The 12269-nt window shown below is 39.3% G+C and overlaps 1 protein-coding gene across 17 annotated transcripts in view; it reads left to right on the top strand.

The window, feature by feature from the left end:
* The window catches only part of ARPP21 (cAMP regulated phosphoprotein 21), a 184832-nt gene that overhangs the window by 153597 nt on the left and 18966 nt on the right, over window positions 1-12269 (top strand). Inside the window, exon 20 of one of the 17 annotated variants that reach the window (XR_009462546.1) lies at window positions 7692-7836. The exons of the other annotated variants lie outside the window; for them this stretch is intronic. The gene's annotated coding sequence lies outside the window, so the exon portion shown is untranslated. The remainder of the gene's footprint in view (window positions 1-7691; window positions 7837-12269) is intronic. 17 annotated transcript variants of the gene reach the window in all.

The raw sequence follows: 12269 nt of genomic DNA, 5'->3' as shown, positions 1-12269 counted from the left end.
TATCATGGAAACCACATTATCACAGTAATTCAAGGCCTTTGGGCATCTGATGTGCCAATTGCCTTCACTTGGTTCTGCTATGCAATTTATCATTGGAGTGGCCTACCCTGCTAAAATGTGCCCTTTGTGGGCAGAGGCGAAGCTAATATACTTTCAGAGTGTATTTGAATTGCTTCAATAAATCACAGCTGTCACTGTGAGCATTTTTATCATTTGCCAGAACAATATGTTATCTTCACACTTTATAGCCTTGATTCTACTCTAGACTTTTATTGGTGTAAATTGTAATGCATCATAACCTATTTTATCAAATGAAATTAGGCAGCCCATATTTTTTCTTTATTTTAGGATGGAAACTTTGCCTTACCCTGTAAAGAAGGCACTTTTATGATGCGTGCTTTATAGCAGTAATTATTTTTTTATTATTTAGATACAAAAACATTTGCAATTTGTTTTAATTTGCTAATTTTCATTCCTTTACATAGTTTGTGTGGCTGGCAATGATTTCCTTTATAGTTTAAGGCTCAAATGCATTTCTTTTCAACCCCTCCTGTGCAGTAAGGAGGAAGGCAATACTCCCATAAAGATGCAGTGGCAAGATGAGGAAGTAACGAAGAATGTATTCCCTCTTGTAAAACTAATTTAACCCAACTGGCAAAATAGTCATCCAGCCTGACTGATTGAATGGATATATTGAATAATGGGAAGGTTTGGAAGGGCATTGTAACTGGTGTTACTCTTAGTTCACAACTATGAAATAGTCTACAGTGAAAGTCACAGAGACTTGGTTATGAACAAAGGAGCATTTGTTCTTTGCTTTGGAACACTCTTGCAGTCACAGACAGGGCCGTCCCTAGGGTACAGTGAATCAGAATGACTGCCCAGGGCCCCACGCTTTGGGGGGCCCCGCGGAGCCAGGGGGTGCGGCCAGGGGGAGCAGCTGCGGCCCCTCCCATGGGGCCCACCTGGTGTTGGCAGCTCTGCCCCATGCCACAGAAAAAGCACAGAGCCCCCATCCCCTCCGGCATGGGGGAGACCCCAGCCCATGCCCTGCCTTTGCGGGGGTCCCACAGGCCCCACGCAGTATTAAGGGGGCCCCACACAGGCTGATTTGCCCCAGACCTTGCACCCCCCTAGGATCAGCCCTGGTCACAGAGCACCAGTCAGGCAGCAAGATAGTACCAGAATGTCTACTAGTCCTGTGATGATACCACTTCCCATGGGTAGGTATAGAAAAGCAAGGAAGAGAAGTCAGCTGGACACACAGATTGGAAAGCAAGTGCTCTTGTAAGCCCATGCACCATATACATGGTTGTTCAGGTTCCCTGACTCCTGTTGTGTCACAGATTTGGTGCATTTACATATATGAAAATTAAGTTTTCAGAAAGGGAGTGAGCCCTGTCATTCTAAATTTTGAGCAGAAGCAAGCTTATAATATTGTATTTTTCCTACTCAAGCCACTTAGGATCCCAATGAAGAGGTACTTTGTGGGAGGGAGAAGGGGGATCTGCTTTTAGCGCAGTCCTGGCCAGTTAGACCTCTGGCAAAAACCAGTCTAAGTTACCCAACTATAAATATGTCTAATTCAAACTTTGGTGTTATTTGGAAACTTCATCTAACAAAAATCTCTTTTAAGTTTTTCTTTCTTGGGAGTATTCTAGTATCAAACATGCCCTACCCAGGACAACATATAAAATATTTCCATTTTATGTCTTCACTAAAATATGAGGGAATATTTATGAAGTCATTTATCGTCACTTTATGATGAAAAAGTACTTTCAATTGACACAATAGCTCATTCCAGGATGTGAAAATAAAGTCTATAAACTATAAAGAAGTTGGCTTTTGTAATTAGAAAAGAATTTGTTTGCTACAAATATAGTTGCCAAAATGTATGAATTGTATTGCCCTATTCTTTAATTTTAAAAGTTACATGAATTGTCAAAATGACACAAAAGCTATTCTGTAATAAGAATTTATAACTGAGATTTGAGTTCCTTGTCAGGAGAAGTAGCTTAAAGGTATGACTTACATTTGTCCTTTTTTACTTTTACATCGACGTAAAAGTATTTTTATATGGATGTAAAAGTATTTTTAATGCATATTAAATGTTTAAACTAGGAATTGATATTAGTGAAAAAACAATTTGCATGTATTTTCTTCAGGCTCATTGAAACATTGTGAAGGTTTTGTTTTTTTCCCCACAAACTTCAAATGCCTAAATGTTTGTTTGAGCAGACTGCTTAGTAAAATCACCTTGTATTTTTGACAGATGTGTTGTGCAGGTCACATGGAGCCATTTTGCCTATTTTGTTTGATTAGTTTTTTTTGAGTGGCAGAGACGTGTATACAGCAACCCTAAACATGCAGGCGCACAACACATTTCAGTGATGTAATCTGCCCTTATGCCAATGTAAATGTGCAGCAGACATACAGCCTCACCCCAGTGTAAGTCACTCCACTCCATGGGAGTGTTGCACCTTTGAAAGTCATAAAAAAAAGTATCTGCAGCTCTTGTCAATTTTATACTAGAATATTCTTTAAATCAGTGATGCTCAGCCAGGATGCCATGGTTGCCAATGTCCAAGAGGAGGAGGGAGGGAGGGAAAGAGAGCTTACTTCTGACTGTGGAGGGGATCAGCAGCATGGCACAGGGCAGGGCAGGGGATGTGCTGGTCTTGAGCTATGGGCCATAGATTGAGCACCACTGCTTTAGTTGAATGCAGGTAAATTGTTAATGGCTCCCTTGCCACTTTCAGTGGTAAGGTTACTGCCGGCAATTGTCTCGGTGGAGCTGGTTGTCTGTCCACACCAGATATCAATGTGACTTGGTATACAAGTTGATGTGCTTTACTCTCATGCAAATATGCCTTGGGCAGGGCCCTGGTTTTTTATTTTTTTTAAAATACAGAAGTGGGAAACACATATACTCTAAAGCCTCCCTCCTGAAATTGGACCTTTCAGGAGTCCCTTGTGCTTGTGCAGAGGCCCTTTGACTTCAGTAGGTTTCCATACAGGTGTAAGCCTTCTACCTTTGCTGATTCTTTAGCAGGACTGGAGTATGCATTAGTCAAGATCAGCAATGACTTTGACCATTGTTCTCTCTGGTTACTTCTCTAGTAGGAACACTAGGATGTATATGGTGTCCTATTTCCTCAACATTCCTCCTTCTAGTATTCTGCAATGTCAGGGCTGGAAGCGTGGGAGCTGGAAATACAATGTGAATTTTTTGCCCAGCTTTGGTTCAGAACATTACTAAACCAGTTCAGACCTTTCCAAGTTCATTTCACAATAAATTTATGCATTGTTACGGTTTCAGACTTGGTTTGCCTTGACATTGTCATGATTCAAAAGAACCATGATTCCCATGATTTAATCTTATTGAATACTTATAGGCGAGGTTCAAGCTCTGTGGCTTCATAGATGCCAGATCAAGCTCATAAGGCCTTTTTATGCATAGACCTCAACACACTTTGCAATGAGAATTCCATCATAATCCCCAGTTACAAATGGCAAAACTGAGGCTCAGAGATGTGAAGTGACTAGCACAGTGAATAGTGGATTTCCAGACAGATAAAAATGCTACCAACATAATTGAATGCAAGACACTGTTGATTTAACAGTGTAGTTGCAATGTATCCTGTTGCTAATGTTGTGTATTTATATGCTTTGTGTTGAAGATTCCATATACCTCTTTGCTTTTTCTGATAGCCACACGTTAACCATTTGAACCTGCTCTCTTGCACTGTAGATACTGTAGACAAATGTGTGTGTGCGCATTTTGTGTTGCTGTATATCCGTATCTCTGCCACTCAAACTAACCTAATCAAACAAAACTGGCAAAGTGCCTTCATGTGAAATGTGCAATGCCTGCAAGACAGAAAAGCAAATCCTTCTCAAATACTGTAACTCTCAAACATCAGAAAATTTGTGCTTAATTTTAAAAAATCTTGTTTGATCTGTTTCTACCCATAAGGATGTTATGCCTATGTTTATACTTGCTCAAGTCCTGATGACTGCAAAAGGAGTTTTATGGGTAAACAGAATTGGTCCCCTAGATTTTATCTCTTTCAGAAATCAAGTTTTAGAAGGAGCTTTTGTTAGGCAGCTTCTCCTTATGTTGTTATATATTATGCTGCACAAGAGCTTTACCATTTCTTTTGAATTGAAAGAGAATTCAGTTGAAAAGTTTCAAGCTGGCCAATACATGTTATGCAATGAAAACTTGGGGATTGGTAACAGAGGAGGGAGCTTTTCACTTGGAGATGACCAGTTCAAATCCAGCCCACACTGCTGGCTGCAGTTTTTGATATCTGTTGACTGTGGGCCTGATTCACAGTTCATAAAAGTCAGGCTTCCATTGGTTTCACTAGGGTTTGGATCAGATTCTTTATGGTTAAGCTTCTCTTTCTAGTTACTAGACAACAGGTGTCTGTGTAATTACCAGGCTTGTTGGCAGGCTCAGCAAAGAGCTTTAGGAATGAACAGAGGGAACGAACAATCCTTACTCTTCTAAAATCAGTCTCTTTCTAACCTAGTACCAAAGCATCAGGATGTATCTTTTTACAACGCTTACAGTGTGGTGCTGACAAGGCCATTTCTATTCTTTTTTCCTATAACCACACAGCCAGCTCCAGCCCGCAGTTGTGCATCCTGTCACTTTGGAAGTGTCACTAAACTTGTTTGAACATGGAAAAGAAATAAAAGATTACATGTAAACTTTTGTTCTGCCCTCATTTCCATTTGCATTTGTTTATTTATTTATTGGTTTGTTTATTTAATTTGTATGAGTATACAATTCTTGGACAATTAAATTTAGATGTGTAGGTCCATAACTGCTTTTATTTAGGTCCCTGATTTTGCCAAATTTTTAAGTACAGTTGCACAGGTAACTGAGTATTTGGTTTGCTAGGAAATCCAAAAAGAATCAGAAAACAAACATTTCAGATCAGTGTGAAAAGAAAATCATACAGAATTTTCAGGGAACTGAAAAGTCAAATGATTTGTTCTGTTTTGTCTTTCACTGTTTTCAAGCAAATTTTAAAATGAGATTAAATAAGCATCAAAACAAAAAGTCATTTAAAATAAAAATATTTGGTTTAAAAATGTCACAATGGAAAGTTTTGACTTGCAGATGTTTCGTTGTTGCATGTTTGGACTCAAGCAAGTCAGTGAACCAGAAACTAATTCAGAAAATATTTTGGTATCACTGAACCTGCCTTTTTTTGGCAAAACAGTACCCAGTTGTAATGTTGAATATCTGCAGCTCCAATTGAAATGAGCAAGACTACATGTGAACTAATGTGTGTGGCAGAATCAGGCCCTGTTCGTACTTACACAATATCAAATTGACCTAAAAATAGAGTATACTTTGCGTGCTGCAAATAAATAATCTGCAGGGTCTTTGTGTTTTGTGGTTCAAAGACATGAAAGGGTTGGTATACTGACAACTGTTTTATAGCTGATTATATCTAGATACAAAAGCCATCTCAGCATTTCCAAGCTAAGTTAGGAACCAGAATGGCTTGAGGCTTTCCCTCCAGAACCAAGCTGCAAAGTTTCTTAACGGTGCTTTGACCTATCCCACACCAAGCGCAGAGAGACAGACTCTTTTGGTGTTGCCGTTGTTTTTAAACTTTTGTGTTCTTTCTACAAAACTTCTTTATTACAATTTCACTCTTCTCTCTCTCTCTCTCAGTATTTGTGTGCGATTCACCTCCCTTACTTTCTAAAATTGAGACCAAGCGGTAGCTTAACAGACTTATGAGAGGCAAGTTTTGAAATGATTTTCATGACTACATGTTATAGAATTGAATTATGTTATATAGAATCTGGTTCTATTTTATATGGGCTTTCTTTTGTTTATCTAGCATGATACCTTCCTGTTGAAGTTGCCTAGTTGATTTCCAGAGTATTATCTCTGAAGTAATACATAAGCGTGACAGAAACTTGCATATGATGAGCTCGAGCCTTGATACAACAAAGCAATTAAGTGCATAGGTATTTTCATTGAGGTCAAGGGATATTCATATTAACTTACGAGTAAGTTCTTCTTCCAGACCAGGGCCAGAGTGCTCTGCAGCTTGCAGCACTGATTGACTCAAAGCCACCTGCAATTAACAGAAGATTCCTATTGACTCCAGTAGTTTGGGGATCAGAACCTGCATGGGTGGCAAACTAAAGGATAAAGTTCTACACTTGGCTGTATACTGCAGACCCTGTGCATGGCTGGAGCCCTGGTGATGTCAATATGTCTCCTGCATCTGTGTAGAGCTATTCATGGGACATTGCCTCTAGTTCACATCTATTTCAAAAAAGTTTTTACGTTCAGTTCTTCAGGATCATATCCTTCTCCCTTTATATGTTTAGAAGCTCTGGGGAGAAAGAATTTAATGAAGTTATGGCCATGCTTTTGCTGTGAATGCTATTTGTAGCACAGTTGGTGTCCCATTTATAAAACTATCTCCCTGTAGTTGGGCTGCAAAACAAAGCTTGACCTGAAAGTGCCTGTCATTAAAGAGAATTTGCACTGGTTAGCAGTGATTTACAGAGTTCTCCCCTGGCCAATAGGTTACCAATACAGTGAAAACTTCCATTCATTCACAGAACCCAATCAGGATTCTCCAAAAAAAGAATAGCTTAGAAAATGTGCAGATGGCATCAGCCTATTGAGCTTTTGCCCTCTCTCAGCCATCTAAGTAATTCCACTGTGGGAGGCAACTTGCCTATTTAATCATTTATTTTTTTAAAGTATGATTGTAGTGAGCAAGATAGCTCTCTAGTCTAGCAAACTGGACACTGTGACAACATCCACAAGGAATCTGTGCACAAGTCCCAGCTCTCACTGATTCACCAACCTGGGGCATTCACTTAATCAGTCTGTGCATCCACTCCCACCTCCAGCCTAGCTGATCATATCTATACAGAAAGTATAGGCACGATCATGAGACGAGTCATGGCAACAACTTGTCCAAGGTGTTTGTACAGTGCCTCATAGAGTGGGAACCCAGTCTCTAACAGTGCCTTTAGGCACTACCAGAGGGATAATATTAATCAAATATTTAATAAATGATGGCTTGACAGTTTGTTACCTGCTGTTACTTCAGGGAGGTGAGAGAACTAAGTTATTCTACAATAATACAAATCCTAAGTAATAAAATAAAATAATTCACTAATAGTTTGTTTATGAAGTGTATATATGGGCTTTCTTTTTTTAAATAAAAAGGCCTATTTTTTTGCACCTGCAGTTATTTTGGAGTACACTATCACTTTGATCTCTAGCTGCCCAATAGCACACAGTTATCAACTAGTCATCCAAACAACATTATGTCAGCAAATAATTTTGTGTTGAAAGTGGGTTTGAAACTATTCTGAATTTAGGCTTTAAAGTAGTATGGGAAAAGATAAATTTATCACCCTTTTTGGGGATACAAAGCCAATTCATTGTAATTCATATAAATCAGCAATCCGTTAATCTGGATGCTGACTCATGAAACATCAGCTCATGAAAGCTTGTGTCTGTCGGTCTATCTGTCTGAGGTCCTGCAGTGACATCCAGGCAGGCCAACTCCTGCTCCTGTGGCTGGAGCTCAGTTTACTGTTGGGATCTACTTATCATTGAATTGGGAATTAGGGCCAAAACGGGCATGTTCCTTACACTAATTTCATTTTTTACTCATTCTCCCACCCAGGACCAATCTTCAAAAGACCATCCCCTCAAAATCATGGTCTGCCCATAAGATGCAGTGATTTAAGTTAGTTCAGTGGCATACAGTCATAGAATTATAAAGAAGTATGGTTGGACATCCAGAGGTTATCTAGTCTCTACTGCCTGAGGTAGGATTATCCTTATTCAAACCATCCTAGCAAAACTACATAGTCTGTTCTACTGCCTCTCTTTTCTAAGTGAAAAAGCTTTTCCTGATATCCAATATAAACCTGCTTTGCTGCAACTTCAAGCCATTGGCCCATATCCTACTCTCTGCAGCAAGAGAGAAAAGGCGTTTTCCCTCTTCTTTATGGCAGCCCTTGAGGTATTTAAAGACTGCTATCATGTCCCTTCTTAAGTGCCTTTTCTGCAAGCTGAACATGCCTATTTCTTTCAACCTCCCCTCATATGGTTTGCCTTCCAAGCCTTTTATTATTTTTGTCGCCTGCCTCTGGGCCGTCCATACCTTGTCCATGTCCTTTTTAAAAGGTGGAGCCCAAAATTGCACACAATACTCTAGATGGCTTTCCTCCCCCTTTCCCTTCTTTGGTTCACCTGTGTCATTCACTAGCTGGGTGACTTTTTTGACTCTAATAAAATTCAAAGGCTTCAGATTACCAAAAGCAGCTGCACATGCTTCGTCTGGGTTAATGCATTTATGTCAGGCTCAGGGCTTTGGGTAAGTGCCAAAATCCTAGATCAGCTGCTTTACCGGAATTATACTGCTGTAATGGAACCCTGCATTATGGTATTGCAATTATTTTTGCTTGCAGCTGGCTGTTCTCTCTATATTTTTACTGAAGTGAGATAAAAGCATTTTGTTCTTAAAAATAGAAGTTTCTTTTCTGAATCATGCAGAAGCTTTGGGTTACATCCTGTCTGAAGGATGCTCCTGTCTGACCAAGGATTTATCTTCAGAGAGAATAGTAAATAAAGTTTTTAATCTTTAGGAAAAACAGAAACAAAAAATAAATGTACAAGAATATCTGAAGAATGATAAAGTTAGTAATTGAGTGCGACATACTCATGTGCCACTGGGTTCACAGCAAGAACAAGGTTTTTTTTCCACAGCAAGCCATTTTGTAATACCAAGTTATTCGTAAAGCTGTCCCTAGAATTGGAAAATCTTTTGTATATAGAAATAAAAGAAGAGGCCTGTATTTTAAAGAGATTGTTTCCCCAGCCTTGAATCCTTACATGTGTATCCATTTAAACCCCTTTTGATGCCTATTCATATACATTTTTGTGAAATAACAGCTCTCTCAGGTTCTCCAGTCTGATGGCAAGGTAAACCGAATGCAATCTTTTATCTTTAAACTGTTCAGCTGTGCCCTTCTTCATGTTCTTGTTAATAATGCCAGGTCTCCTAGGAGCTATCTTTCATGCAATTTCATCACATAAGCTTTTTGTTTGACCTTACATGCTGTTCCCTTGGAAAAAGAAAGCTGAAATGCCAGCCTACCTTAATTAAAATTTTAGTCTCAAAAGATGTTACAATATGTGTTTTTTATTTACTGTGTAATGAAAGCACTTAATCATGTCTTTCCTGTGTATTCGCTTTTATTTAGAAGTGGAGAGCACTGAGTTTTAAAGCAATTCCCTTAAGGTGTAAGTGGATCGATGCATATGTTTGCAGCTTTCATGAATCATAAACGTTCTTTCATAGCAGACAGGATTTTGCATGTTTGTCCTAAACGAGGTCACTAAGATGACACAGAAAGGTCTAAATCTGGTACTGAGCCCTTTGTGGGGAGAGATGTCTTAAGATTGTTACATTATTAAAGATACAATGTCCTACCACTTGAGTAAGTGAAAGTACATTTCTCCCCCAATAGGAGACTGAATATTTCTTAACTGCAGAGTTATTGGTGGCACTTGTTTCCTGCAGTTGGAATTTCAAAGGGACAAAAGGATGATTCATCAAAGAAAACCGAGTGGGTGTTTCTTTTGGTTGCTATACAAGAAGTCTACTAGAATATATGAAATTCATGTGTGATATGAAATGTTGTTTTCTGCATTACTTACTGGCAGAAACCAAACCACCACAATAAAAGACTTTCTACTGCAGAGATGTAGCTATTCATTTATGCTACCGCTATTATTGTAGGAAAGTCTGGGTACAAAACATTCCAAGCTTTTTGTACATGTGCCTCGTTCCAGTGCATATTGGAAGCGAGAATAAAAATTAGTCTCGTAAAATCCCAATCCTGCAGTTGATTACATGTGGGCATATCGCTTTGAATAGAAGGGCTTGGTTAGTCATATTTATTATATTCCCCACCCCCTCTTTCTACCTCCCATTTCCTTGATAGGAGAGCTGGCAACACCCAGCTGGCAGTTCTGTCTTTGGTTGGCCTATGATGCAACAGTTTGAATGCTCTGTGCATCTAGCTGTTGGGCCATTTCCAATTTCTGAGGTTGCATTGCAGGTGAAAGTAGCTTTTTACATTGCTTTCTTTCAGGGAAGGGAGTGGGAGATAGTGGTGGCAGTTCAACCAGAGAAGTAAAATCCGGTGTTAATGAGCAGCCCTAGCTAGCGGTGTCTGGTATTTTCATACTTGTTATTCACAGAACATTTTCTTTATCCCCAGAAAGTTTAGAAATTTTTATTTGGTAGCTTTTTACCAAACTTAATAAATGGGCTGTTTTGAGAGAATGCAAAATTGGAACCAGCATCAGAATTTGATTTCTTCTTAGTCCTCTTCCAAGCCTGGAAGAGTTATAATATCATGTTTTGTGCTATTGATTTTCTGTTAGAAAGAGCTCCATTAGCCAGAGGCAGAAAGATGAGGGGGAAAACAAGCTATCCTCTAACATTTCAGTGTGATGATAAATCTTTCAACTTCTTTTTCCCTCTGATGCATACAGAGTCACTTGTTCAGCTCCTTAAATGTAGCTGAATGCGGTCATTTTTCTGCAGGTCTGCTAACAAATATGTTGCTAGTTGAATAACACCAGGTTCAGGAAGCTTGCATGTGTTTTTAGTATAGAAAAGGGACTTTCCAGTTAAAAGGAACTGAGATGCTAACTGACTATGTAGAAAGAATCCATGTTTGAAGTCACGCAGGTTTATTCCTGCAGCTCTGCAAAGGGATCTTAAATTGCTGTCATAGCAATTAGTTTAGGACTGTATATAACCATTCATATTTTCAGTGTAACAATGAGAGTGCCATCAGCTAAACAGTATTCTGACCTGTCAAAATTTGAAAGAACTGATGTTATTAGTCATATAGATTTTTCTAAAAAAAAATAAATAGCAAAATCCCTATGCTTCTTCCAGCAAACCAAGTTTCAAGGATCCAGAGCCATTTAAGATAAAAGATCCTTTTCCTTGGAAAAATATAACTGTATATGATATCTATTTGGTATGGCTTCAGGGACCATTGAGAACCAGGGTTTTTAGGGGAGGGGAAATTGTGGAACTGATTTTGATGCTGTGTTTACTGTCTAGGGTGTGTGGGGTGGGATGGTGGGGTGGGGTGGGGGAGGGAGAGAGAGAGAGATACTTCAGGGTAGCATCCCTATGGTTTCATTGTTGTTAAGACCCCTTGATTTCAGGTATAGGCAGTTTCCCTGTGTTTATGAAATCCAAACAAAGAAAGGTAACAGCAGGCCATTATATGTCGGAAGGTTAATTTTTTTTTTTTTTAGCATCAAACCAGTACACATGGGTTCTTGCAGCTTTCCAAGTGTCCAGTTTACACTCTGGAGTTAAACAAAAAGCTTGAATCTGGTCAAAACATTCTAAAGTTTAATACAGAGAGAAGGCAGACACAGTAGGAGCAGATTGATCAGTTTTAGCAGGTTTGGTTTGCAGCATATTTGAAAGGCTTCCCTGGATTTTAGATCTAAGATTAAACTACAAAATTGTTCACAGGGCATATTAGACTCCAGCTCCTCAAGGTGCAGTTTAAGCTTTCAGACGCATACTGAAAATGACACACCATCAGGGAGATGGTAATTAGAACATCTTCACTGTTTCAGACTTTAGATAACTTAGTACAATGAGGTTACAATTTTTTTTAATGGTTTTATAGATAGTTTTTAAATAGGATCACCTACCCAACTACTGACCAACTGCACCGAGGAGGAAATTGTTCCCAAAAAACAACCAACCAACTGTAATACATAACATGGTGAAGTGTGTAGTCACTCTGATCATAAGGAACAGAAGTTATGCATTAACCAGTATATGGAATCAAAAACCGGTTCAAATCTGTAACACAACAGAAGGTCAGTGCACATAAACTGCTTTCAAAATGGCCAAAACCAGGTTAAGAGAAACCTGGATGGATGTAGTATCATCAGACTTAACTGATTTAGGTTAAATCGGTTTATTGAACTTCTGTCCCAGATCTCCTCCAGATTCAAGTTAACTCCCAGTCCCCCAGCATCCCAGGATGCTTTGTACTTCTCCCACAACCCCCTCCCTCCTCCTTGCAGGATGGGTGGGCTAGCCTTGGCCCAAGCTGTTTGGTCCAGCCAAGCAGGGAAGTGTTCTCTAGCTCCCCCTGGCTTCTGACCTGGGTCACTGCAGGTGTGTGGCTGCATTTCTAGAATC

This window comes from Alligator mississippiensis, chromosome 5 (assembly GCF_030867095.1).
Source record: "Alligator mississippiensis isolate rAllMis1 chromosome 5, rAllMis1, whole genome shotgun sequence".
Classification (NCBI taxonomy): Eukaryota; Metazoa; Chordata; order Crocodylia; family Alligatoridae; genus Alligator; species Alligator mississippiensis.
Note: the sequence above shows the minus strand (reverse complement) of the source record. Positions and strands in the feature narration are given on the sequence as shown.